Source organism: Vanessa atalanta, chromosome 3 (assembly GCF_905147765.1).
Source record: "Vanessa atalanta chromosome 3, ilVanAtal1.2, whole genome shotgun sequence".
In the NCBI taxonomy this organism is placed as follows: Eukaryota; Metazoa; Arthropoda; class Insecta; order Lepidoptera; family Nymphalidae; genus Vanessa; species Vanessa atalanta.
In genome coordinates, this window is record NC_061873.1 from 11,614,381 (window position 1) to 11,642,235 (window position 27,855).

General features: G+C 34.2%; 27 non-coding genes across 27 annotated transcripts; 16 read left to right on the plus strand and 11 right to left on the minus strand.

Annotated features, from left to right (window-relative positions):
• Positions 1 to 478: 478 nt before the first annotated feature.
• Positions 479 to 594, plus strand: LOC125077466. Its single transcript, XR_007120758.1, has one exon. It is a non-coding gene; the product is annotated as a U5 spliceosomal RNA (small nuclear RNA).
• A 389-nt stretch (positions 595 to 983) lies between these two features.
• Positions 984 to 1,102, minus strand: LOC125077453. Its single transcript, XR_007120747.1, has one exon. It is a non-coding gene; the product is annotated as a 5S ribosomal RNA (ribosomal RNA).
• Positions 1,103 to 1,966: 864 nt separating this feature from the next.
• Positions 1,967 to 2,085, plus strand: LOC125077454. The gene has a single exon (XR_007120748.1). It is a non-coding gene; the product is annotated as a 5S ribosomal RNA (ribosomal RNA).
• A 662-nt stretch (positions 2,086 to 2,747) lies between these two features.
• LOC125077467 lies at positions 2,748 to 2,863 on the plus strand. Its single transcript, XR_007120759.1, has one exon. It is a non-coding gene; the product is annotated as a U5 spliceosomal RNA (small nuclear RNA).
• A 650-nt stretch (positions 2,864 to 3,513) lies between these two features.
• On the plus strand, positions 3,514 to 3,632 carry LOC125077455. Its single transcript, XR_007120749.1, has one exon. It is a non-coding gene; the product is annotated as a 5S ribosomal RNA (ribosomal RNA).
• A 1,031-nt stretch (positions 3,633 to 4,663) lies between these two features.
• LOC125077463 lies at positions 4,664 to 4,779 on the minus strand. The gene has a single exon (XR_007120755.1). It is a non-coding gene; the product is annotated as a U5 spliceosomal RNA (small nuclear RNA).
• Positions 4,780 to 6,006: 1,227 nt separating this feature from the next.
• On the plus strand, positions 6,007 to 6,125 carry LOC125077456. The gene has a single exon (XR_007120750.1). It is a non-coding gene; the product is annotated as a 5S ribosomal RNA (ribosomal RNA).
• A 949-nt stretch (positions 6,126 to 7,074) lies between these two features.
• Positions 7,075 to 7,146, plus strand: Trnaq-uug. Its single transcript has one exon. It is a non-coding gene; the product is annotated as a tRNA-Gln (tRNA).
• Positions 7,147 to 10,631: 3,485 nt separating this feature from the next.
• On the plus strand, positions 10,632 to 10,703 carry Trnaq-uug. Its single transcript has one exon. It is a non-coding gene; the product is annotated as a tRNA-Gln (tRNA).
• Positions 10,704 to 11,287: 584 nt separating this feature from the next.
• Positions 11,288 to 11,369, minus strand: Trnas-aga. Its single transcript has one exon. It is a non-coding gene; the product is annotated as a tRNA-Ser (tRNA).
• A 362-nt stretch (positions 11,370 to 11,731) lies between these two features.
• LOC125077461 lies at positions 11,732 to 11,850 on the plus strand. The gene has a single exon (XR_007120753.1). It is a non-coding gene; the product is annotated as a 5S ribosomal RNA (ribosomal RNA).
• A 1,036-nt stretch (positions 11,851 to 12,886) lies between these two features.
• Positions 12,887 to 12,958, minus strand: Trnaq-uug. The gene has a single exon. It is a non-coding gene; the product is annotated as a tRNA-Gln (tRNA).
• Positions 12,959 to 13,992: 1,034 nt separating this feature from the next.
• Positions 13,993 to 14,074, plus strand: Trnas-aga. Its single transcript has one exon. It is a non-coding gene; the product is annotated as a tRNA-Ser (tRNA).
• A 313-nt stretch (positions 14,075 to 14,387) lies between these two features.
• Positions 14,388 to 14,469, minus strand: Trnas-aga. The gene has a single exon. It is a non-coding gene; the product is annotated as a tRNA-Ser (tRNA).
• Positions 14,470 to 15,004: 535 nt separating this feature from the next.
• Positions 15,005 to 15,076, plus strand: Trnaq-uug. Its single transcript has one exon. It is a non-coding gene; the product is annotated as a tRNA-Gln (tRNA).
• Positions 15,077 to 16,131: 1,055 nt separating this feature from the next.
• Positions 16,132 to 16,203, minus strand: Trnaq-uug. The gene has a single exon. It is a non-coding gene; the product is annotated as a tRNA-Gln (tRNA).
• Positions 16,204 to 17,104: 901 nt separating this feature from the next.
• LOC125077457 lies at positions 17,105 to 17,223 on the minus strand. The gene has a single exon (XR_007120751.1). It is a non-coding gene; the product is annotated as a 5S ribosomal RNA (ribosomal RNA).
• A 332-nt stretch (positions 17,224 to 17,555) lies between these two features.
• On the plus strand, positions 17,556 to 17,637 carry Trnas-aga. The gene has a single exon. It is a non-coding gene; the product is annotated as a tRNA-Ser (tRNA).
• A 1,355-nt stretch (positions 17,638 to 18,992) lies between these two features.
• Trnaq-uug lies at positions 18,993 to 19,064 on the plus strand. Its single transcript has one exon. It is a non-coding gene; the product is annotated as a tRNA-Gln (tRNA).
• Positions 19,065 to 19,633: 569 nt separating this feature from the next.
• On the minus strand, positions 19,634 to 19,705 carry Trnaq-uug. The gene has a single exon. It is a non-coding gene; the product is annotated as a tRNA-Gln (tRNA).
• Positions 19,706 to 19,993: 288 nt separating this feature from the next.
• On the plus strand, positions 19,994 to 20,075 carry Trnas-aga. Its single transcript has one exon. It is a non-coding gene; the product is annotated as a tRNA-Ser (tRNA).
• A 528-nt stretch (positions 20,076 to 20,603) lies between these two features.
• Trnaq-uug lies at positions 20,604 to 20,675 on the plus strand. Its single transcript has one exon. It is a non-coding gene; the product is annotated as a tRNA-Gln (tRNA).
• Positions 20,676 to 21,076: 401 nt separating this feature from the next.
• Trnas-aga lies at positions 21,077 to 21,158 on the plus strand. Its single transcript has one exon. It is a non-coding gene; the product is annotated as a tRNA-Ser (tRNA).
• Positions 21,159 to 21,843: 685 nt separating this feature from the next.
• Trnas-aga lies at positions 21,844 to 21,925 on the minus strand. Its single transcript has one exon. It is a non-coding gene; the product is annotated as a tRNA-Ser (tRNA).
• An 892-nt stretch (positions 21,926 to 22,817) lies between these two features.
• On the plus strand, positions 22,818 to 22,889 carry Trnaq-cug. The gene has a single exon. It is a non-coding gene; the product is annotated as a tRNA-Gln (tRNA).
• A 657-nt stretch (positions 22,890 to 23,546) lies between these two features.
• Trnaq-cug lies at positions 23,547 to 23,618 on the minus strand. Its single transcript has one exon. It is a non-coding gene; the product is annotated as a tRNA-Gln (tRNA).
• Positions 23,619 to 27,734: 4,116 nt separating this feature from the next.
• Positions 27,735 to 27,806, minus strand: Trnaq-uug. Its single transcript has one exon. It is a non-coding gene; the product is annotated as a tRNA-Gln (tRNA).
• Positions 27,807 to 27,855: the final 49 nt, after the last annotated feature.

Consider the following 27,855-nt stretch of genomic DNA (forward strand, 5'->3'; position numbering starts at 1 on the left):
GTTATTGTACTACTATTAAAAGCTTCCAACTTTTCTGCTATTAATAACACGGAAAATGTACATTTGATTAAGTAATTATAATATTTTATTATTTCACTCAACTTTCAACAACTACAAACTTAGTTGCTTAGGGCACATTTATAATTTACTAATATGATAACATTTCTAACAATTCCTCTCTAATATTACACCGTTGAGATTGTCGTATCTATATTGTTAATTTCGAGCAGGTCTACGATAAGCCTACTCACAATTATAGAACATTAAAAAATAAATGATGTTTTAGTTAACAACATAAATTTCTTAAAATTAAAATTTCTTTTTTTTCCATTAAATTAAACCGCCAACGCCATCTAGTGTCCTTCTTGTACGACAAGCGCCACAGATAGATGTCGCTTAGCGAAAATTCAACAGTTCTACATCGCGATGGTGAAATGATCAAATGAAATTACAATTAAGTTTTGCCTTTCAAATTTGACATCTCTGGTTTCCCTTCAAAACGAATAAATCTTTCGCCTTTTACTAAAGATTTCCGTGGAGGGGAACACTCAAATGAGTCTTAGATATTTTTGACAGTCCTACTCCGGTAGGATTCACAAACTTTAATACATAAATAATAAGAATTAACATCTTATACGTTATAATTCAACAAAGGAGACAATCCCTCTATGAAAATAACGATACAATAAAATATTTGCTTACCAACTATTCAATTACATATTTATTATATTATGTTATTATCTTAATTAAAAAAAATTTAGTCTTTGCAATCTATCTCGGTAATTAAATGCATATTATAGAGACAATTATGAGTAACCGGACAAGTATTCGGAGCTAATTCTTAAATACAAATTAACTAAAACTACTGATAGTAGGTAATACGTAGTGTTTTAACTTAAGAAATCAAAAACATAATGGATACAATGTGTAAGTAATGAACACAGGTGTGATATTAAATTTGACTAACGTAAGTGATAGCAAAAAGCCAACGGCACGCGGTGTTCCCAGGCGGTCACCCATCCAAGTACTGAACGCGCCCGACGTTGCTTAACTTCGGTGATCGGACGAGAACCGGTGTATTCAACGTGGTATGGACGTTGGCGATAGTGAAAAACGAAAAAGTGTACCAAATTTACAGCTAAAACTAAAATGTAACCAAAACTATTAAACCAGTTTCTCTTACTGCGCCTTCTAAAATATCTACATTCTACGAAACCGAATTTAATTGAATACACGAATAAACTACGAAATTTAAAATAAAGCATGTGTTGAAAGTTTTCTATACTTTTTATACTTAATTATTATTAGTAAACTTAAGACTAAGATTATGTTGAAGACCGAAAATACAAAAATCAAAGATACATGATAACGGAAAAAAAATCAATAAGTACCTAATCAATAATCATCAATAATTTTGATTCCAGTTAAATTTAGGGCACCTGCATAATTTTATCTTTTCATAGTAATAACTTCGTACCCTATAATATAGGTCTCGTCGTGTACTATGAATTGTATTTTGACAAATATTTTATAACAGTAAATTTCAATATCTCAATGCTTCCATTGCATTAGTGTACTGGGAGACTTATTAAATAAAATGTAAGTTTGTGTTTGGGACATCATATTCCTGGATATAATAAAAAAACACACGCCTTTAACTAAAGTTTTCCACAGGGGGAACACTAAAATGAGCAAAGACTACTTTTTTAAAAGTCCTACTGAGGTAGGATTACAACAGATACATTTCAATTTCTTTAAATTCATGAAATGTTTACATGAAAAAACATGAAAGATTTATTCGATGTATGTATTTGCAATGAAATTGTTTACTTTTATTAATTCGCTTATTTATCTCTACTGTTTTTTATGTACGGTGACCATAATTTTATTTTTTTGGGAAATTTGCATTTATTTTCATAATTGTAAAATATTTTTTAAATGGAACATTAAAAATGTCATGCTACTCGCCAACGTCCATACCACGTTGAATACACCGGTTCTCGTCCGATCACCGAAGTTAAGCAACGTCGGGCGCGTTCAGTACTTGGATGGGTGACCGCCTGGGAACACCGCGTGCCGTTGGCTTTTTGGTATTGCTGATATCAAATTTAATTTTACATCGTATATTTTTTAATTTTATCGATTGTTTTTGTTTCCTTAAGTACGACAAACAGTTCTTGTTATCTACTATCAGAGTTTTTAAGTTAATTTTTATTTAAGAATTGGGTCCGAGTCGTAACTATAATATCTAATGAGTCATGAAAAAGCGGTGAAGTGTTGAGCTTTGGGCATATTTATAGCATTTTTGTCTACTAAAAGCTCCTATTCCCACTGCTATTTAAAAACGTGACATTTATACGTTTATAATTAAAACAGTTAATTATTTCGCTCAACTTTTAACAACTACAATCTACAAACTTGTTTAGGGCCATTTTATAATTTTATCATTTGACAAAATTTCTAACAATTCCTCTCTAATATTACAACATTGCTAGCGATGGTCGTATTCATGATTATTCAGATCATATGACAATATAATTACTGCTCGATACATTTAAAACATGTGACGAAATTTAAATAATTTTGTGAAATAGTTGATTATAAATAAACCACCAACGCCATCTAGTATCTCTCTTGTACGACAAGCGCCACAGATAGATGTCGCTTAGCGAAAATTCAACAGTTCTACATCGCGATGGTGAAATGATCAAATGAAATTACAATTAAGTTTTGCCTTTCAAATTTGACATCTCTGGTTTCCCTTCAAAACGAATAAATCTTTCGCCTTTTACTAAAGATTTCCGTGGAGGGGAACACTCAAATGAGTCTTAGATATTTTTGACAGTCCTACTCCGGTAGGATTCATAAACTTGAATACATAAATTATAAGAAATAACATCTTATAGGTTATAACTCAACAAAGGAGACAGTCCTACTCCGGTGGGATTAATAACATATAATGGTGTGATCCAGATCTTTCGATAGTTGACCTCGAAAACTTTTCAGGATATCGATAGTATTCTCGATAGTATCGTGTTGACTATCGATAGTAGCGATAGCTCTCTGTGGGTAATACTAATGATAACGGCAATACTATCGACAATATCAGTAGTATTGCTAGCTCTCTGTAAGCAATAATATTGGCAACAGCGATTCTATGGATAGTATCGGTAGTGTCGGTACTATCGATAGTATTGACACGTGACAATACTATCGATAGATTATCAATTCTATCGCTTACACCTTAAATATCGATAGACAATCGTTTGTCTATCGAGTTAAGCCTACCGATATTCAACACTAGTGTATTTTCACTAAACGGGAGATGGACAAACTCGATGTATTTGCAACAATATAAAATAATTACTTTCATTATTTCGTTTATTTATCTTCTATACTTTTATGTAGGGTGACCATAAAAATAAGTTATTGTGGGATTTAGGATTTATTTTAATAATTCGTATGTAAATAAAGTTTCTTTTTTAGTTGTACTTTAAATATGGACAATCAATCGCCAACGTCCATACCACGTTGAATACACCGGTTCTCGTCCGATCACCGAAGTTAAGCAACGTCGGGCGCGTTCAGTACTTGGATGGGTGACCGCCTGGGAACACCGCGTGCCGTTGGCTTTTTTTAGCCTGCAAATGTTTCGTGAAAATTATACTTCTAAGTGTGTTTTTATTACTCTGATACAAAAACCACGTATTATAAAGTTACATATCATTTCTGTATGTCTCTTTAATCTAGGCCATGTTTAAAATTAGGTTTAGCCACTTTTTATTCGTATCAACTAAGTAATTACAAATAAAGTAAAATATCTGCATGAAATACAAAGAATAGTAACTTCACAGATTATTATTATATTTTTAAATGTTTATAATACAGCTAGTCCCATATTAAGCCCAATAAGCGCATGGGTGCATGCAGTATTCTGACTATCTCCTCTTCCGAAAAAAAATATTTAAGAAACCTTCTCGGGAGTCTCACCGATCATCCAAATTTTTTGTGGCAAATTACCTACATTAAGTTTATTGTATAACGTCAGGCGTAATAGCAAACCAGTCACTTAATGGTAAGTGCCCACCACTGTTGTTAGACATACACACACATACTGTAAGAAGTATTAATTATTCCTCATATCACCAATGCGTCAAAAACCTTGAGAACTAAGACGTTATGTTACTCGTGCCTCTATTTAAACTGGCTACCCTTCGAACCGGATCAAAACAATCAAAATCAAAATATTCTTTATTCGAGTAGGCTCATAAAAGCACAATTAAATTAAAAGCTACATATAATAAAGTATTACAATTTTGGGTTAGGAAAGTAGGGCATTTATTGAAGTATTTAAGTTAGGAAACCTGCATTTGTTGGATGAAATGGTGCCACACGAATAGCGATTTCGTCAATATGAGAACAACATTTCCTTTTGTATTGATTTAAATCTATATACATAGATTCTAATGTTCATAGCTGTAAATGTAATTTATGATCATATTGTATTCTCTTATCTCTATTTAAACAAAGTCAATTATTTAAAATTTTCTTAAAATTTTAATAATCCTTTTATTCAAATTTTGATTGTTCCGATTGTGTACACTGTACGTCGTGTATAGATCAATAAAATTCGATGAAGTATAATCGTGTCGTTCGTTTTTGTAATCCTACCGAAGTAGGACCGTCAAAAATATCTAAGACTCATTTGAGTGTTCCCCTCCACGGAAATCTTTAGTAAAAGGCGAAAGATTTATTCGTTTTGAAGGGAAACCAGAGATAATATTAAGGTAATAACTTTGCTTACTTATACTTTGAATTGTAAAACTTGACATCGCGATGTAGAAAAGTTAATAACTCGTCAAGCGACATCTATCGGTGAGGTTTTTGTATATTAGAGGGCGCTGTACTTTTATAAAAACGAAAGATTCGTTTAATTTAACTTTATTTTTAACGTTGTGTAATTTCTGACATCAATACAAACTGAAAATTTAACAAAATATTTTTAACGATAAGACACGTGGCATGCCTGCAGTCACTCTCATTTTCACTTAATTTTTGAATCCAATGAAAACCCTATGCTAATTTATAAAAATCTTACAACCATTAACAAAACATGTCTGCGACTGTTCTGTGTTGAATAGAGGAGAGTTTACAATCAAATATTTTACATTTTCTCTACAAATTTTTCTAAAAAACAATCATTAATATTATTAATATTTACACTAATTTATGATTAAGCAAAAATCGATTTCTTTCTCGATAATCTCCTAATGTTATATATCATGGTCACCCTTTTTAAAAGCAGTAGAAAAATTAAGCAAGTAAGTGAACAAAGACTTATTTATCGATTGTTTAAATAGCGGCAAGGATGTTATTCATTGTATTAAAGTACTTTCTTCTATATATTTTGAGTTAGTGAATGTTATTAGAAAAATCAGCCATATTTTTAGGGCTTCTTGAACTTAAACTGACTTCTGTTTGCTTTATTTTTAATTCGTATAAATATGTGTGTATAGGTCGCGGGCGTAGTTGTGATTCAATAATGAAAAAAAAAGTCGCATATTATTTGTATTTATTAATATACAGTGAATTTCGGTTATAATGACAGCGGAATGTCGTCGCTATATCCGGAGGTCTCTATATCCGAAATAATAAAAAATCGAGTACCTACATATGTATTTATGTACTTATCATTTATTTAATTATGTTATGCACGGGTGTTAATGAAAAAACGTGTCATAGTGCACTGTTTAAGTTTATTTTATTGTGCGCGCTGTATGGCGTATTCCATTTCCATAAATTTCAGCGTTGTTATAGCACATAATGCATCTCTAGTTGCCGGAATCTCATTTAGATTGCAATCTTCTTCCTCTTCTTCATCCTCCTTTTATTGTGTTTGATTGTTATGCAATTCGAAATAATAAATTAAAACATAATCGTCTTATATTATATTTTATAATGAATATAACACATTTACATATTATCAAAAAATATATCATACAGTTCGCCAACGTCCATACCACGTTGAATACACCGGTTCTCGTCCGATCACCGAAGTTAAGCAACGTCGGGCGCGTTCAGTACTTGGATGGGTGACCGCCTGGGAACACCGCGTGCCGTTGGCTTTTTTATTTTTAAATCTCATTTTTTATTTTTATAGTATAAGATATTAAAATAGTAAATCCAGAATAATATTACAAATCTTAAATTAAATTGTTCTAATACGCTTTCAGGTCTTTACTACACAATCTTGCATATACTCCATTGTTAGGCGTGCAACAAAAGACATAGGCTATCTAATACGCCCCCCCTTTAAACTAGTCAAAACTAGTTTAAAATAAAAACTAGTAGAAACTGGTTCCCTCGTTCTTGATTGTGATTGACGTGTCGAATACTGATACCGATGGCCTCATTACAATATTTTTTTTGTAAAGTTATTTTTATTAAGGTTATAAATAAGAAATAATGAAAATAAAGTAACAAATTGATAACATCCCGCTGCATAGCGAATCCTTTCCCTCTCACCAGATTACTCCACCATGCTGCTTCAATGCGTTGATTACACTTGGCAGATTCTCATCTATCACGTGCAGGTTGATCAGCTATAAATACAAATTAAGCTCATGAATTTAGTGGTGCTTGCCTCAGTTTTGAACTCAGAATCGTCAGCTAAGGTTCACGTTTTGTCGTGTCACTGGGCCATTACTTCAAATATTGTTAGTGAGTTAGTGGAAAATTATATATTTTATTACATACAAATAAAATATATTCAACCTAATAATAATGGAGGCAATCCACTAATATAACTAGACAATTTCGTTCTACTTAAAATATAGTCTTAATTTTAACAAACTTTAAATAATTCCATAATATAAAATTTCCATTGTTTTGTCGGAACAAATAGATAGATAAACTCTTGACCTTTCCTGTCTAATTAATAGTTCTATAAACAAATTCAATCAAACGTAGTAGCTATTTTTGATGAGATTGTAACTTAGTACAGTTAAAAATAATAAGCTTAGTTATTTTTTAATATGTAATCTTTAATTTCGCCGAGCACGATACATCGTAATCGGTTCCATGGTGTAATGGTTAGCACTCTGGACTTTGAATCCAGCGATCCGAGTTCAAATCTCGGTGGAACCTAACTTTATATTTTTAGTGAAAAAAAAGATAGATATTATTAATGATAATAAATAATATATAAAACTAAATTCTACATTCTTGTCCGTCACAAACATTTTTTTGAATATTTTATTAATTATTCGTCATAACTTAATGATATGTAATCGATCAAGTCGATTAATTTTAAATCAATTGATTAAAATAAATCAATATTTTTTTTCGATAAAATAATAAATTATCTTTAATCCGAAACCGAACAAAAATGTTTGAAAACAAAAATAATATATCTTTATTCGATTAAAAATCGTAATAATACAAAACACCGCACATTTTCAATAACCGCACCTGTCCAACCTGTCAAATGACTAAAATAACCCTTAACACGTCACAAGTCCCGTTAACCCACTGAAGGCCCGGCTCCGGCCTCTCGGGCCCCGTAGGTTTTAATGAAAAAGCATCAAATTTCATAATTGACGAGAACGCGCCCCGCCCCTGCCTTCTGGGAGCCACAATTTATTAATCAGAAATAATAATTCACAGGTAATGTCGACGTCGCGACGTGAACTACTGATAAGTATCATGTCCGCTTGTAATCGGAAGGGTTAGAGCCGGTAACACTGTTTATTAAAATTTTAATTTAATTAGTTGATTATGATAGGATTTTTAATGTAAGATTTTGTTTTTTTTTATGGCATTGGTTGGTGGACGAGCCTATGGGCCACCTGATGGTAAGTGGTCACCACTGCGAATAGACAAAGGCGCTGTAAGAAATATTAAGCATTCCTTACATCACCTATACGCCACCAAACTTGGGAACTAAGATGTTATGTCCCTTGTTCCTGTGATTACACTGACTCACTCACCCTTCTTAACAGAACACAACAATACAGTGTACTGTTATTTGGCGGTAGAATATCTGATGAGTGGGTGGTACCTAACCAGACGGGCTTGCACAAAGCTCTACCACCAAGTGATTCATAAAAAACATTGTAAATTTAATTTAAAATATATGAATTTTGTTTTTTTTTGTGCTTCACTAACATGAAAACTATTGAACAATAAGACTATGACCAGTTGACGCGTAATCGTCCGTAGTTCGTTATTGGATATATATTTTTTTATTCCGCTGACTGTTTTCCCTTTTTTTATTTAATGCCGAGCGAAGCGGGTACAACACCTGATAATTTAATATATTTGGAAGCAAATATTTAGTCGAATTTACAATAATTATTGCGTGATGATATTTGTTTTTATGAGTAGAATATCTGATGTGCTATAAAGGCAGGCACCGGCTGTTCCCCTGCTTATACAAATATCCATGGTTGGCGGTAATTATCTACCATCAACCGTACGTTTTTCGAAAATAAATTATTTAAAAAATCCTGGGTGTGTATGTGCACAAATGTTGGCGCGGATTTACGACATCAACATGTATCAATGATAACATGTTTTCATATAGTAATTTTGTGTAGTACATTTCTCATCATCATAATTTTTTTTTAGCCCCAGGAAAAAGTATTTATAATTTTTATCTTGAATTGATATTTGTACCTTTGCCAAGAAAATCGTGGAAATACTATGAGGAAAAAGAAAAAACATAAATTGACGCATTATACCACGTAAATACTAATATTTTAAAAAGAGGGAAACAGATTACTATTAAAAGCGGCCAAGTGCGAGTCGGACTCGCCCACGAAGGGTTCCGTAGCAGCAAGTAAAAAGGTTTATGTTTATGAAATTAAATGTTTTTTTTTTATATTTGAGTTGATTGAATGAAAGGTAAATTGCGGTTTACGATTTATGAAATTTTAAAAAAAACTACTTACTAGATCTCGTTCAAACTAATTTTGGGTGGAAGTTTACATGGTAATGGACATCATATATATGTTTTAATATAATAATAGTAGTTACAGGGGAAGGGGGACACATTTTACGACATTGGAAGTGTCTCTCACGCAAACTATTCAGTTTAGAAAAAAAAGATGAAACCTCGATATCATTTTTGAAGGCCTATCCATAGATACCCCTCACGTATGGGTTTGATGAAAAATCATTTTTTGAGATTCAGTTCTAAGTATGGGGAACCCCCAAAATTTGTTATTTTTTTCAATTTTTGAATAAATTCGGTAGTGTTATATGGTGTGGGTTTTAATTCTTTATATGTTTAGATAGACTGTCAAAGCTGAGACCGCGTCAAAAAACAAATAGCGTCAAAGTACATGCACAATCGTGTCAAACGTAGCTGCCACACACACTAAGATAATAAAGTTGGTTCGTTTATTTTGGCTCTTTGATAGTGCGACACTCTATCATATCTATCATCTAAGGGCGTCAGGACGTGGCTTAATTTCATCCAACACATGGATTTGTAACTAAATCTTCAGTTTACTTAAAATCTTTAACAGTTGATTAAACATAGTTTAAAATTGTTAAACTAGCTTACATAGATTTCAAGCCGCGACACGCTAGCGTTCCCTGGACACCGACAACGGAAGAGTTAGCATTTTTTAATTAAAGTAATCAGTTAATACGTAAGGCGCGCCGTTGTATACGCCTCCGAAATGTTTTATTATACAACTAATGGACAACGTTTCAAGTTTCAAGTTATGTGCCTCGGGGACTTGCGTGTCTTGCATCAAGGATACAAAGCTTGTAAATGTTTTAATTAGGTCATTTCGATATGATTTGATATGGTTTTCTGTTTACAAGCGGTCGCGGAAGGAACTTTTGTTACTGGTAATGATTTTTTTAAAAGTATACGTCGTAGGTATTTTGGCAATGCTGTCTGGAAGAGATCGCTTTTTACATCTAACCTACCCTTATTTATATCTTTTATTAATGTGCTTTTATTAATGTGTACAGTAAATATATTATAACGGATAGAAGTTTACGCAAAGACGCCTTTAATGTATTATTTTTTATGTCGTTAAAATATTTAGAGCTTAAACCGCCAATAGGATTAACCATATCTCAAAATATTTTATTTTTTATAACATACTTTTAAAAAGAACTCTCGTTTTGCATGGTGGTAGAGCTTCGTGCAAGATCGTCTGGTACCACTCACTCATCCCGTATTATACCGCTAGACACCAAATGCTAATATTATTGTACTCTGATTTGAAGGATGACTTAGTGTAATTAAAGGTTGTCCCTGACGTAGATGACGAATTGATAAATGTAAGGTATGGTTATATTTCTTACAGTGCCAATGCCAGTGCCGTGGGTGTCGGTGACCCACTTGGCATTCTGACTACTGATTATAAATAAAAATACTATGTAAAATAGATGATTTCTCCGCTGAAAATACTTAAGAAATTAGAGAATACTGTCTTATTGTATCGTCACGACCTTAATACTATATTTACAAAGATGTTACGTTTGTAGCGTTATGTATTATTATTTAATATACACATACCCAATTTATTTAATCAATTTTTAATTAAAATGATTTATAATTAATTAATCAACCGATCTATATTATAGATGATCTATATCAAACGTCATACGGTTCCATGGTGTAATGGTTAGCACTCTGGACTTTGAATCCAGCGATCCGAGTTCAAATCTCGGTGGAACCTTGTTTTATATTCCGAGTACCTTATTACTATTTTTTGTTGAATTTATTATTTTGTTCGCTGTCTGAAAATTTCTTATCAAGTGATTAGTATTAGTCAATTCCTATTTGAGGCAAATATCTTTATGTATAATACGTTTAAATGACAATTCAAGATTAATAGGATATAAAAATGCTATTGAATTTTATCAATAATAATTCCGCGATATCTTCAATGGAATTAATTTTCTCAACAGATTTTAAGTATGGTTTCATATCAAAAGGTTTTTTTTGTTGTATTGAGGATACATTTTTCCGAGAAATACAGCCTAAGAGTTTAAGTGATATTACGAAAATGGTCACTTTTGGTCTGAATATGGATGGTCTTTTTATTATTTTCAATATATTGAGTATGGCTCATGAGTCCTAAAAGTAGATTTCATCAATAATATACAATTTTTTTACATAAGGTTCCCAAGGTTGGGGGTGCATGGGCGATGTAAGGAATGGTTAATGTTTCTTCTAGACAATGTCTATGGGCGGAGGTAACCACTTAACATCATGTGGCCTATTTTTCCGTCATACTACTTATATCAAATAAAAAGAAATCGCAGTCGGTAGGATTCGAACCTACGCTCCCAGAGGGAATCTGATTTCTAGTCAGACGCCTTAACCGCTCGGCCACGACTGCTGCATATATGATACCCTCAATTTAAACAAACCAATACAATATAATTTTTATTCAATTACTAAACTAAGCTCATTGTTTGTACAGATTTAATAAAAAGTAAAATAGTTTGACAAATGTGAGCTCCTATTAGAAAATGTAAGGGTTTTCCTTATTTAATCTAAAAATTGGCTCAGGCTCAGTGTGCGTGGCTTTAATCTAGGTAAGTGCTGAAATATTCACAAATACCTATAACATGCCAAAATATTTATTGACGATGAACGAAAATATTCATGTAGTGCTTGATGGCATTTTAGTGTATTTTTTTTTCAATGAAATAGAAATTGTTTTTGTAAAAAGTATTTATCCTATTTAAACGAGCTGTCGCCAACGTCCATACCACGTTGAATACACCGGTTCTCGTCCGATCACCGAAGTTAAGCAACGTCGGGCGCGTTCAGTACTTGGATGGGTGACCGCCTGGGAACACCGCGTGTCGTTGGCTTTTTGCCACTCATTACGGTGATATAACATGATTAACGAATATACTTATTTCTTTTCTTTTTTTAGGGTTCCGGAGCCAAATGGCAAAGAACGGAACTTATAGATTCGTCATGTCTGTCTGTCTGTTTGTCCGACCGTATGTCACAGCCACTCCTGTCTTTTTTCCGAAACTATAAGAACTATACTGTTGAAACTTGGCAAGGAGATGTATTATTTGAACCGCATTAAGATTTTCACATAAAAATGGAAAAAAAAATACAATAAATTTTGGGATTCCCATACTTGAACTAATACTCAAAAATATTTTTTTTTTATCTATCTTCATACGTATAGGTCTTAAAAAATGTTATTGAGGTTTCCACTATCATTTTTTTCTAAACTGAATAGTTTGCGCGAGAGACACTTCCAAAGTGATAAAATGTGTGTCCCTGTAACTTCTAAAATAATAGAATGATAAAACCAAAAAAAAATATATGTACATTACCATGCAAACTTCAATCAAAAATTGGATTGAACGAGATTTAGTAAGTAGTTTTTTTAATACGTCATAAATCGTAAGCCGCAATTTTCTTTTCATTCAAAAGTTACAACGAACTTCAAGAATTTTTATAATACGTGCTGCTACGGAACCCTTCATGGGCGAGTCCGACTTACACTTGGCCGGTTTTTTTTTTAAATTAAAATAAACTAATTGAAGTATCTATCATGTTTACATTATATGGTTTTAAGGTGTCGGTGAAATTCGTGATACAAACATTCCAACACTCATTGGCATTTGTAATACTTATTAGTAGGAATTAATTTACATTTAATATCTAGATATAGTATCTGATCAGGAAAACGTCATATGTCGAACAAATAAATCTATAGAAAAGAAAACGTGCAACGCTTTTGCAGCAGAAATTAGACAATCACGATGAAGTTTCCAGCTAGCTGATGTTAGAAAAAACAACGATTAACGAGGGTACGTAATATCCCGGTAAAGCATACCCGTCTATTACATCGTATCAACAACTTTAAAACCAATCAAAAAGATCAGGTTCCACCGAGATTTGAACTCGGATCGCTGGATTCAAAGTCCAGAGTGCTAACCGTTACACCATGGAACCTCATGTATATTACTTATTATTATAAGTAGTCTATGATTTCATAAATATAGGTAATTACACTTCAGACACAATATGGACACTTGTTCAAATATATAGAAATCATAAGACGAAATCTCCCCGCTAGAAGTTACATGTTAGTACGTTCTTATTGTCGTTGAAATGCACAAAACCTACCTTCTGCCTATTAATGGTCAGCTTCATGCCGCTGACCATGCAATTTCAGAATTTATCTTTAGGGTATTGATGTGCAAAGGTCGATGATTAGCAGGCGCATACGTAATATAACAGGAATTCGAATAACAGGTTACCTGGATATATGTTACAAATATTGAGTCCGACCCGAGCTCTACAAAAGTCAAAGTCAAAGTCAAAAATCTTTATTCAGTATAGAAGTGTTTGCACTTGCTTATTGATTGTCAAAAATCTACCACCGGTTCGGAATTTAGCACCTCGGACCTGAGAAGAACCGGCGAAAGAAACTCAGCGGGATATATTTTTTTTCATTTTTTTTAACCATTTTCCATGTAGGTACAATCATAAGTATATTTTAGTTGTTTGAAACAGCCTGGAGGCGATCATTTCATTCCCAAGGTGTGCAGTCAACTAAAAAGTCATTAGTGTTGTAATATCCTTTAGCACACAAACGCTCTTTAACGACTCTTTTGAATTTTATAATTGAATAATTTTGAACGTTTTCTGGGATCCTGTTGTAAAAACGTATACATTGCCCCAAAAAAGAGTTACTAACCCTGCGTAATCGGGTACTTGGAGTAACAAGTTTATTCTTGTTCCTGGGAAAATCATTTATGTTTTTGCGTACATACATAACATTATCAAAAACAAATTGAGAAGCGTCAGTCATTATTTTAATTTCTTTAAATTTACCTCTTAACGAATCTTTGTACACTTTGCTCTAAATAAATGTAATATTATGGAAATATTCCTTATCTTGGTATAACTGTTCATTGAAATTGTTGCTCGCACTATATGCATGCTTTCAGATTTGTTTGTTTATATTAAGGATACGTCTTGCAGCAGTCGTGGCCGAGCGGTTAAGGCGTCTGACTAGAAATCAGATTCCCTCTGGGAGCGTAGGTTCGAATCCTACCGACTGCGTTTTTATGTAGAGTACATTTTTGTTGAATGTTCAGCTCCAGAACAGGAGCTTAATTTGTAAGTTCACTAGCGGTCCTTTTTTATCTTTTTTCAAAGACCTCTTCTACTGAAAATTAATTTCCGCTGACTGACATCTTGTTTTGGCAAGTATTTATGGCGTAGCCTTACCTTTAACCTTATGGTTTTTTGCTATAATATTTTCTTTTATGTTTAAAACTGTTGCAAAATATGTGCTATGGGATTTAACTCCTGCTCGTTTCATTGAACAAAAATGTTGGCCTATATTAAAATATGAAAATTCTATAAACGAAAACGCAGTCGGTAGGATTCGAACCTACGCTCCCAGAGGGAATCTGATTTCTAGTCAGACGCCTTAACCGCTCGGCCACGACTGCTGCAATGCAATTCCTTGATATAAACAAAGGAGTCTGGAATTGTACTTCTAGTTCGCCAACTAAACTCTATAAACTAATGTGAGCAAAGATTTAAACGAACAGTTTTACAAAGATAAGGTCCCTATTGGGACCCTATCCCTATGTGAGATATAGTGTAACATCATTTGGAGCGAAGTGTAGAATGTAGAGCGCAAATCAGACTGAATATTCGTAGCATTTATCCAGGTAGCCTGTTGTGCAAAAATATCTAATTATTAACTTACACATGTGAGCCTGTAAATCGTTGACCTTTGTTACACCAATGACTTTGTCACACAAAGAAAAACCATCAAATTGTGAAATTGCTTGGAATGGGCAGGACGTGGGTTTGTACATTTCAACGACAATAAGAACATAGCCGATGTGAATATAATATAATGCAGAATTCGTCTTATGAATTATTAGTATTTGAACAAGTGTTAATATTGTGTATGAAGTGTAATTACCTATATTTATGAAATCATAGACTACTTATAATAATAAGTAATATACGTAAGGTTCCATGGTGTAACGGTTAGCACTCTGGACTTTGAATCCAGCGATCCGAGTTCAAATCTCGGTGGAACCTGTTCTTTTTTATTGTTTTTAAAGTTGTTGATACAATATAATAAACAGACAATTTAGTTGTCACCAAAGTACGTACCATCGTAAAATCCCTTTCTAAAAAGACGTAAAGGAAGACATTGGGTGCACCCTGAATCCATTTGAAACATTAATGGATAGATTCACGATTTTTAAACAAGGTTTTGTAACTACTTCCGGACGCTTATTTCCTATTTTGATGAATTTTAATGGGTAAGAGTACAAAGCAAAAGATTCAAAGAGTTAATTTGGGCACATCGGTAATCTCTCGTCGGTATACTAATTCAGACTATCCGATCCGGGCGGTTAAGAAGGTACTTCGAAGTGGCAAAACTTCTTCTAAAAACCCAGATCCAGTGTAAACAATGTCATATCCGTCTGTTTAAACGAATATGCCAGTGGCAGCTACCTCGATGGTAGCAGATGGTCGGTCTTGTTGAGAAAGGGTACTTAATCGTTGAACTCTTATATTCTAACAATAGCTGATTAAAAACGTTAATAGTTTGACCTTCTCTAACTAAAGATTATTCAGTTTTATTTCTGCTGAAATTGCATTGCTGTCTTAAATACCATCATGCCACCGGGATCCTTCTTTACGGGATTTACTTGGTGGTAGGGCTTTGTGGAAGTCCGTCTGGGTAGGTACCACCCACTCATTAGATATTCTACCGCCAAAAAACAGTAGTCTATATTGTTGTGTTACGGTTAGAAGGGTGAGTGAGCCAATGTAATCACAGGCACAAGGGACATAACATCTTAGTTCCTAAGTTTGGTGGCGCATAGGTGATGTAAGGAATTAATATTTCTTACAACGCCATATCTATGGGCGGTGGTGACTACTTACCACCAGGTGGCCCATTTGCTCGTCCGCCTACCGATATCATAAAAAAAAAATCCATTCATCCATCGTGTGAGAACAGTCAAAACTGAACAGCCTTAGTAACTCGTAACGTACGTTGGCATGTAATATTTCGGTGAAACCTATACCATCTATCTGTTCTATTGGAAATATTTACAACTTTGAAATCTATCAAAAAGATCAGGTTCCACCGAGATTTGAACTCGGATCGCTGGATTCAAAGTCCAGAGTGCTAACCGTTACACCATGGAACCTCATGTATCTTATTTAATATTATAAGTAGTCTACAATTAAATAATTATTGGTAATTACACTTTATACAGAATATTAACACTTGTTCAAATATTCAGAAGTCATTAGACGAACACACATTGTACACTTTGCTTGTAATAAATGTGATGTTATGGAAATACCTAACATTGGGATTTAATCTTGGTAATGTCGTTCACTTAAATCATTGCTCATAGAAGTAGAGTTTAAATCTTGAACTGAAGGTATAATTTAGACTTCCTTGTTTTGGCCAAGCGGTTCAGGCGTCTGACTAGAAATTTCCCTCTGGAAGCGTAGGTTCGAATCCTACCGACTGCGATTTTTATAGACTTTTCGTCATATTATATAATAATTATAAATAATAATAAGTACATGAGTGGAACCACATGGTATAACGGTTAGCTCTCGGGACTTTGAATCTAGCGAGTTCAAATCTCGGTGGAACCTGATCTTTTTGATCGGTTATAAAGTTGGCGATACAATGCAATAGTCACTTGAAATAGGTTTCACCGAAATATTACGTACCCTCGTTAATCGTTGTTTCTTTTAACATCGGCTAGCTGGAAACTTCATCGTGATTGTCTAATTTCTGCTACAAATGCGTTACACGCACTCTTTTCTATTGATATATTAGTAGGACATATGACGTTTTCCTGATCAGATACTATATCTAGATATTAAATGTAAGTTAATTCCTACTAATAAGTATTACAAATGCCAATGGGTGTTGGAATGTTTGTATCATGAAATTCAACGACACCTTAAAACCATATAATGTAAACATGATAGATATTTCAATTTTGAAAAATACTCGTGATATTATTTCAAACTATCGAAAGACTTATATTGGTTAATCATGTTACTTTACCGTCATGAGTGGCAAAAAGCCAACGGCACGCGGTGTTCCCAGGCGGTCACCCATCCAAGTACTGAACGCGCCCGACGTTGCTTAACTTCGGTGATCGGACGAGAACCGGTGTATTCAACGTGGTATGGACGTTGGCGATAGCTTAATCAAATAGGATAAATACTTTTTAGCAAAAACAATTTATTTTTTAATTGAAGATAAAATGACACTAAAATTAAGCACTGCATTAATATTTTCGTTGATCGTCACTAAATATGGTGGCATGTTAAAGATATTTACGAACATTTCAGCAGTTACCTGGATTAAAATCACGCCTACTGCGCCTGAGGCATTTTCTAGATTAAATAAGGAAAACTCTTACATTTTCTAATTGGAGCTCACATTTGTCAAACGTTAGGTTTTAAAACTGTACAAGCAATGAGCTTAGTTTAATATTGGTTTGTTTAAATTAAGGGTATCATATATGCAGCAGTCGTGGCCGAGCGGTTAAGGCGTCTGACTAGAAATCAGATTCCCTCTGGGAGCGTAGGTTCGAATCCTACCGACTGCGATTTTTTATGGATTTTTCATAATATCGTAGGAGCTAGAAATCTGAAACCGTTCTTTTTAACGCAGGTCCCTGCGATGAATTTGTTGGATTTTGTCCCTCTAAAATCCTGGTGATGGACGTTTTTTCACGGCTTTGTGGGGCTGGAGATTCCCTACACCCTTCATGACTTAAATATTACGCAATCGTGTCTCGACCCATGTGGTGCTCAGTGAACGATTACAAGAAATTAAGAGACTATTCTCGATCAGAGACTATATTTATTAAATTTCTAGTGTATGTATTCAATGGTGCTAGCCAGAAGGAGAATGAATGATTTTGTTCCTTTGGCACCAAACACATCGTAGCGTCGTCATCGTCATCACACAATTCGTAGTGCTAAACCATCTTGGTTGCCGTCCTTCTCTAGGATCTTTTAAAGAACCCGCGCATGCCCGTGGTCGAAGGGCATTGCTTAGATGACTGAGACAAACATAGTTGCTAAGTCGAGTGAGTTCCGCCCTCAACGAATTTCACTTTGTTTTCTTAGACTTTACAGACAACGACAGGCAGCAGTGTAAGATAGGCTATGCTGTAGTATTACTTGAACCTCCGATGTTCCATTCCAATATTTAAATAGTTATCAGTCATTAGACATGAACTGCAATGATACTGCGAAGAGCCACCTAGAGAGCGCATCTCTTGGAAGTGACAGATTGATTTTTAATAAAAGTATTTTCTTTAAAGGTTGATATTTATAAAATTTCAGTTGCACTTAATTAAAAAAGTGTTTATGTACTCGTAATTCTAAGTGATCAGCGTCATGTCCATACCACGTAGATCACACTGGTACTCATCCGATCACGGAATTTAAGCAACTTTGGTTGGGTTCAGTATTTGGATGGGTACCACCTGGGAACACCGCGTGCCGTTGGCTGTTTTGAGATCTTAATTTTTGTATTAATCACATAAAAAAGATTTAGAACTAAAATTGATAACAGTTATTTCAGCACGATAGGTATAAAGATTTTATGAACCTTATACCGTAACATGCATACTTGAAATATGTGTAACCTGGGTGCCTTCAAACGCGGCGTGAATAGGTAGCTTGCGGGCCGGCATGGCGAGGGCGACTAGTGCAGCTCATTCTTGTCTTTGTCCTGTAATGTACAGGACGTCTTCGCGTTTGGATTCCACTTCCACTTACCATCAGGTGGAGTGGAGTCATATGCCTACCCGGACAGTAACAATATTTTTTTTACTATTTACTAAAGTACGATAAGTACTACTTTAGATAATTAATCTGTGTTTGTACAAGTGTAATTAGTTAAAGCTATTACAGTTTTACAGCAATTGCTAATTATATCGATTTATAATACGGTTCCATGATGTAATGGTTAGCACTCTGGACTTTGAATCCAGCGATCCGAGTTCAAATCTCGGTGGAACCTGATCTTTTTGATTGGTGTCAAGTTGTTCATCGCTGTTGTATCATCATTAAGGCCCGTTCTCACAAGGTGGACGATGAAGGTATTCCAGCGCTGTGTCGGTATTTAAGATAAAGATGGAGGCGTAATCCGATCCGGGCTTTAGGACGTCTCTTCGTCTGTTGGCAAAACGTCCTTCTAAGAAGCCTGATTCCTTATTATTCACGAATCCGTAAACAGTATCATATAAATTATCCTGCCCCTGGCAGATCCGTCTCTTGAGACGGATCAAGGAAGCAGGCGGTCCGTCTTGGTGAGAAATGGCTCTTAATGGCTGGACTCGTATATTCTAACAATAGCTGAATAAAAACGTTAATAGTTTGACCTTATTTAACTAAAGATTGTCCAGTTTTATTTCTGCTGCAAATGCATTACACGCTCGCCTTAAATACCATCACACCACCGGAATCCATTCAACGGTCGTGTGAGAACAGGCCTTACCCATACAGTTGGCATTAATATTTCGGTGAGACCTATATCACATGACGATTCTATTGGAAATAATAACAACTTTGAAATCTATCAAAAAGATCAGGTTCCACCGAGATTTGAACTCGGATCGCTGGATTCAAAGTCCAGAGTGCTAACCGTTACACCATGGAACCTCATGTATCTTATTTAATATTATAAGTAGTCTACAATTAAATAATTATTGGTAATTACACTATATACACAATATGAACACTTGTTCAAATATTAAGAAGTCATAAGACGAACACACATTGTACACTTTGCTTGAAATAAATGTGTTGTTATGGAAATACCTAACATTGGGATTTAATCTTGGTAATGTCGTTCACTTAAATCATTGCTCATAGAAGTATGTACAGCTTAATTCTTGAACTGAAGGTATAGTTTAGATTCGTTTGTTTATATTGAGAATAAGATTTAAGGCAGTCGTGGCCGAGCGGTTAAGGCGTCTGACTAGAAATCAGATTCCCTCTGGGAGCGTAGGTTCGAATCCTACCGACTGCGTTTTTTTATAGGTTTTCATCAGCCTCTCCATCCGTGTTACGTTTCGCCCCCGTTTGATAGAAATAGAGAGACTCGTCCATAAGTCGAAGATTAGTGCCTAGATGAATAAGACGAGCGACTTTGCAGCATAGCTGTTCAGTTACGTGAGTTCAGCTTTCAAACAATTTCGCTTTGTCTCCTTAGCCCTTACCAACCAGTATTGTATTGGCTATGCCGTAGTGTCATTTACACCTCGGACAGTCCACTATATTATTTCAATAAAAACCAGGACCTATCCGAATGGCACGCGCTCCGGTATTTACGCGGAATTTACGTATGTTTGGGTTCTAGTACCTGATAAATAGTAAGGTAAAGTATAGTATTGATTTGATTAACCTTATTCAACGTGCACAGTTGAAATATGTATTAGGTACTATTTACTAATGTAATAAGTGCTAAATTAGATAATTAATCTGTATTTGTTCAAGTGTAATTAGTTAAAACGATTACAGTTTTAAACCAATTGCTAATAATATCGATCTATAGTATGGTTCCATGGTGTAATGGTTAGCACTCTGGACTTTGAATCCAGCGATCCGAGTTCAAATCTCGGTGGAACCTTGTTTTTGAACTTTTGATTGCACATTCACAATTGCACAAGTATTGGACATTCAAAATGACAAACGCAAAACATTTGTAAGGCCATTGCTGTTAAATAAATATAATTGTAGTACAAAAGATTCTTCTAATAAGATTTAACCAAATTGTTATGTGGGCAGGACCGTTTCATCCGTTCTGGGGCCCTAAATCGTGGGTGACTCCTTGTATTTTTCTTTTGGTCATTGATATTTACAACAAGGCATATATAGTCCAATACAGATATTTTTCCTCTTTATTTGAGGGCCTCAAGTTATCCACGCCTTTCGCCGCCTCAAGGTAAAATATGTAATACTTCGTGTCTTAAAATACATATATCTTAAATAATAGGCCAACAGTTTTTAAAATTAAGGGTATCATATGCAGCAGTCGTGGCCGAGCGGTTAAGGCGTCTGACTAGAAATCAGATTCCCTCTGGGAGCGTAGGTTCGAATCCTACCGACTGCGATTTTTTTGCTAAAATTCGACAAATCTAGATTTAATTATAGTTAGATACGCTATGATGTATTTTATAATTAGTAAAAATAATAATTAAATGGCGTGCGTATGTTGTTGCAATCTTGTACAACATAAATTTAGTCCTTGTTTCCTGCCCATGAATCTGTTGTCGATGGACACCTACACTTAGTGCTGCAGGTTTCTACATCTCATCGAAAATATCATCATGAATGTACAGGATAAAATTACTGGTCGTTACAGCTCGAACTGTCTTACTACTGACCCTCAGGATTAAATTTTTACAGCTATTTTAACGCTGCATGACTAGTGGAAGCTGTCTGTCAGTAAAATACTTGTAAAAACGATTAAATCATTTATTCAAATAGAGTCATAATCAAAGTAGTTTGTTAGTAATATTTAAACTTATTTTTTTATTTTATTTTTCGTGTGGCGACACCCTAATGTATTATCAAGGCTGTTTTATTAACCGTCTTGCTAATATAATTTATTAAATTAAAATTACGTTTGAGATAGTATATGATAATAATAGATTAAGATGGACACATACTACAGATTTCATCTCAGAGAGACGGATACCTCAATAAAAGCAGCTAGCTTATAGGTCTTCAGAGGTAGAGGTCATCATTTTTAATATATTCATACAAATCACTAAAACTAAAGTCCTTAAAAAATTCGCAGTCGGTAGGATTCGAACCTACGCTCCCAGAGGGAATCTGATTTCTAGTCAGACGCCTTAACCGCTCGGCCACGACTGCCACATAGAATTTTCTTAATTTAAAGAATATTATTAAATCTTAGTAGTAACCTAAGTTTCTTCCAGGTTCTTTTCGATAGAATATACATACCGAACTGGTAGCTTTACAAACTCAAACTCAAATTCCTTTATTCAAAATAGAAGCATTACACTTTCTTATTGATGGTCAAATTAAACACTACCACCGGTTCGGAAAAAGGAACATCCTGACCTGAGAAGAACCGGCGAAAGAAATTCACCGGGTCTTTTTTTGCGTCAAATTAATTATATACATAAATGTATATGAATAGAAACAGCCAGTAGGCGATCGTTTCATTCCCAAGGTGTGCTATCAAACATAAACTCACTAATTGTATAGTAACCTTTCGCACACAAGCGTTCCTTAACATTTTTTTTAAATTTGGTAACAGAAGCATTTTGAACGCTTTCTGGGATCCTGTTGTAGAGGCGTATACATTGCCCCACAAAAGAGTTACTGACTATGCAGTCGAGTAACAGGAGTAACAAGATTGTGTTTGTTCCTTGTACCAATGTTATGAGAATCACATTTTCTCATAAAATCATTAATATTTTTTCGTACATACAAAACATTACAGAATTTTTTATTGAGAAGTAACAGTAAATATCATAAATTAAATTTATACCTTAATGATTCCTTGGCTCCTAGGTTATAGATTGCGCGAACAGCCCTCTTTTGCAGCACAAATATAGTATGGATACATTTAATACGATTCTGTTTAAATTGCTTTTTAAAAGTGTTTGAATAAATTAATGTATTATGATTTTGATTTTGACATTATGATAGAGCGTTGCGACTGTTCTTGATTAATTAAAATTTAAAGTGAAAGTATTATTTAACAAATTGGACTTTGTTTAGTGTTTCTCTCTCAACCGGTTCCATGGTGTAATGGTTAGCACTCTGGACTCTGAATCCAGCGATCTGAGTTCAAATCTCGGTGGAACCTGGCTTTTTGCTTCATACTCACATTGGGAAACTTATTTATGATTTTGTTGATGTGTAAAGCCCATTAAAATTCACTAGGCCATCTCGGCTCAACACAACACACACACACAAAATTTTAATTAATAAACACTGTGTAGCTGTACACACTGCTACACAACAATGACGGTCATGTCGTTCTGACCGATTTCGGTTTCGGCAGCCAATCTCAAGGGAGGAGACCAACCAACTACACGGGACATATAATAGTTCACAAGTGTGTAAGCACAAGTGCACTTTCCACTCACTCTTATAACCCGATAGAATGGCAAATCAGTCACAACCGCAAAGAGTTCGGGCGTAGGACCAACGGCTTGACGGGCTTCCTTATACAAGGGAGTGTACACATTTCCTGTTGTCTGTTGTTGAGAATTTTTCGACAGATAACCCCGGTCTGGGATTTGACCCTAGTAACTCAAGATATGTGGCCTTATTTCTAGCCAGACTAACGAGGCAGACGAGATAAAGTATTGCACCATTGAAGGATTATCCAATACACAGTTATATATCGTACTAATTTTTTTTAAATATTTTTGCCTAATGTTTTAATTATTTATTTACTTACAATTATTTGAATAATTTCTAAAGATTAATTATTGGAGTTATACTGTAAGCAAAAATCAGGTTCCACCGAGATTTGAACTCGGATCGCTGGATTCAGAGTCCAGAGTGCTAACCATTACACCATGGAACCGGTTGATAGAAATATCTAAAAAAAGTCTAGTTTGATAAAAAATACTTTCACTTACATTAGTTCCTTTAAACAGCATTTATATCAAATATGTCAATAATTTACTTTTATTTTATACTTTCAATTAAAATTAATTTTAGTAATCGATTAAGATTTAAGAAATACTCATAATTTAGGACATCAAAAATACACGTTGGCAAATAAATAAATAAATTAAAAGTATAGTTAATATTTCTTAGATATCAAAACGCGGAAGGAAATAACTTAATACCTACGTAAAGTTCAAATAATAAGTCAAAAGTCAATTTATGTCATGACCGTAATAAAAAAATTGGCCTTTATAAAAATCTGTTGTATAATATGTCGTATTATGTTTCTAGTAGTAAAACATCGTAAAACATGTATATAAAAAAAATAGAATGTTCAAGAATATTCAATCGCGCTAAGCATGGCTAGCCATCAATGTCAAATATAACCAAAGATGGACATATCCATACTCCTTTGATACGTGTACATCAAAAATGGAACGTAAATTTTTTCGAAAGTGCCGAATAGTCCCGAGGCGCGCCGCTTATCCCTCATTGTAACTCGATAAGATATTTATTGGCGGGAAACATTCGGAAATGGAATGGCTCCTTGGCGGTTACTCGACGTCGCCATAACGCGCACGTCCGCTAGCATTCTACATTTTTATTTTGTCAATATTTAATGTGACGCCCACGAAAGATGGGAACACACATGATGTATACGAAATATGTTTGAAAGGACGTACTATTTAGTTTTATTTTTAATGACAGAAGCAGTACCTAATCTAAAAAATTGTTAATAAGTATTGTAAATTTTTCTAGTTTCTTTTCGTTTCTACAACAATCTTATGTAAGGAAAAATTATATAAGAGTGTTAAGATTCATACTACGATCAATTGCTTTGAAATATATATATATATATATATATTTAAAAAATATGACATGTTCTAAATTTAAAAGTGTTCCATGATTGGTGTGTCTAAAGATAAATCTCACAGAAATGTGATATAGCCTCATGTATAGCAGACATGTCTTCGAGAATACATTTCAAAGCGGACGCTAAGCGACCAGCATAAAATATTATTTTTTACCAATACCGAAACCTCGTACCTCAAAACTATGTAAATCAAATATGACTAAAATGTCACAAATCTATAGATAATAAACAAATAAGGAGACCTTATTTTTTAAAAGCTTGTCTGAACACTGTTGAATTAATTTGCATAAAACATTAACAAGAAGATACAATGCGTTTCATAGGTTTTACTATATAAATGTAAGTTCACCTTTACCCGCTTTAAATTAAGATTATTGTGTCAAGCGTGAATTTCAGCATTTAGGTCAGTCAGGTAGTAAAAAGTGTCACGAAAATATCTTAAACCTGATTTACTTCCTGAACTTCCTCAATCATTTCCAGCACCTGCTGGGCTAAGGCCTTCTCTCCCTGTTCCAATGCAGATTGGTGGATTCACGTATAACGGAATCTCATTTAAATTAGACACATACACGATCCTCACGATGTTTTCCTTCAACGTCGAGTACGAGATGAATTATTATTATAAAGGCGAATTAAGCACATGAAAATATGCACGATTTTGATTGCTGGTAGCAATCATCGGTTAAGATGCATACCTTCTAACCAGTGGCCACCTCAGCTTGCATCGCATATAAACAACATGTACAAGAACGTAAATATAATTTAGATACAGTTGAATACTTAAAGAAATATCCACATTTTATTTCTATTATCATTCATAAGGACCCTCGTAATATTGGACAACATCTCGACCTCAAATCATCATTATTTAGGGTTTTTTGAATAGCTCGACAAAACGAACTACATGTTTATTTTCGTTTTGTAAGAATTATCTTTGACAGTTAACCGTACACAGGCGTCATATCATATCATGAACATCAAAATAATCATAATATTTGGACGTTTTCGCGATAGGAACAGCCTAACTTCAATGCCAATCGAAGGTACCAGCTAAAGTTCCCATAGATATAACATAAAGATTTATCACCAGATGATGGTCATTTATTTCTAGGCATGTTTCTTAAGGTGATATCAAAATTACTATGAAAAATGTTCCATTATTCATTTCCTGATGTATCGGATGAATGAATCATTTGTGAATAATTTTTTTTTTATTGATTTCCAAAGTGGATAAGTGAAAATATTCGTCGTAAAGAAAAAACGTTAAAATTGTTTAAAAACATTGTTTTTTTTTTTATATTTAATTCATACATCTAATTAATATATAATAGGTCTGTTATTTAATATATAATATATGTCGAAAGCAACTGCGTTCCATTCGGTGTCTCACGGCAGCTCTCTCTTTTTTTCGTTTCGATGTGTCAACTTGTGTGAAAGAGCAAAATATACGAAAAATGAACCGTCCGTTTCCACCTTTAAGTATACTAGCTATACTTGAAGTAAACTAAAACGAAACGAAGCATGCAAATCAGTCAAGGGTTGACAAGTATTTACGAGCGACAAGTATGAAAAAACTTCTCGAACTACCCACTTTTCATTTCAAACGTAATCTACGACGACAAATGGTTCGGACCTGAATACATTTTGTTATTTTTTTTTCCGCGTTTCGCCCTCTGTCATTTATTTTTCGTCTGGCATAAAACCATTTTGTTTCGCCGTGAAATCACTAAACGGCGCTTATTAAAGTCTGGTTATTATTTTTTAAATTAAGAACAAGAAAAAAATTATTTTCGATAATCGAATCGAATCGCTTCGAAATAAACGAATGTAATTGGATATTTATAAATATTTTTTTATGTATGTGCGGACATTACTCTATCATATATAGACAGATTTGCTAAACTCTTTTTTTTTGTTCAAAAGATGTCTATTGCAAAATGGTCCCATTCTAATTTCGTAAAGATCTGATGATGAAGTTCACTCGGAAAACGTCTCTGTTTAATAAACAAAATCAACCGTGATTGCTATTATAAATATTATTATAATTATAAATATATTGCTGCTAAATATTGAAGTAATTTTATTTTGTTAAAAACTTTCATTGTAAATGTAAATGAAAAATCGTATCGTATTTTCGTCTCTATAATGCTGACACGTGTGATATTCCATTTTGTACTACAAAATAAGCGTTATAGAAGACTCTTTTTCTTGGATGGATATTATATACGTATTTAACAAAGATATTTGCTCGAATTTCACCGTACGGTATACAATAAAACTCATCAAAATACACTGCGAAGCGAGTGTATATTCCCCTCCACAATCAAACCCTGTGTTGTACCCTTTTGCAGAACTCGGAGAACGATTTGTTCAGCCGTCCGCGGCGACACAATATTACCGGGAAGACTGATGATGTTGCACTTGGCCTTTAATAAAATATTTACTGGTACGTGAATACCGGTACAATAGCTTCTATTAATACTGTGGGATTTTGTTATTGTGTTTTTGGAAAACAAATATGAGTTATTTATGAAGATATTCGGCGATTTGTCCATTCATTAGCCTTATGGGTGACCAGTATATCACAAGTATTTATAACCAGCAAAGATCACCTTTGCTCACTGTTACCCTTTGCAGCACCAATGCGTCAACCATGGGGACAAGGAAGGCATGTTCTTGTGCCGTGATGGACCAGTGATTTTGAGTTTGAGTCCTTGACTCGCACTGAATTCATCTGCTAATTCATTCTGTTCTGTTCATAATTATTTCGTGCGCAGTGGTGTAGGAAAACGTCGTGTGAAAAAATGCACGCGGCGGATGAGAATCTGAAACCAACCCGTATTGGAGTAAGCTACAAAACTTGTCCTCAAATGGGAAATGAGGCCTTTGACCAATAATGGGACATTAACAGGTGGTTACTTAGTTATTATTCTAACCAGAACACAGCATTGCACATGTTTGGACTAACTAATAAGTTGAGTTATCCTGATGACCCTGTACTCAGCTTTAGCTCTAACATAAACAGCTGCTGACCTATGAATAATCAGTTTTGTAGCAGAATACAAAATACCTTAAAAGTGCAAATAAAATACAAGAAATAAAAACATTTTATTACAATTTCATATAAAGTAATATTTCATATAAGACAAAAAGAACAGGTTCCACCGAGATTTGAACTCGGATCGCTGGATTCAAAGTCCAGAGTGCTAACCATTACACCATGGAACCTCGTTATGTTAAGGTAATTTTACTTGTCTAGGTTTTTTCATTGTATCTT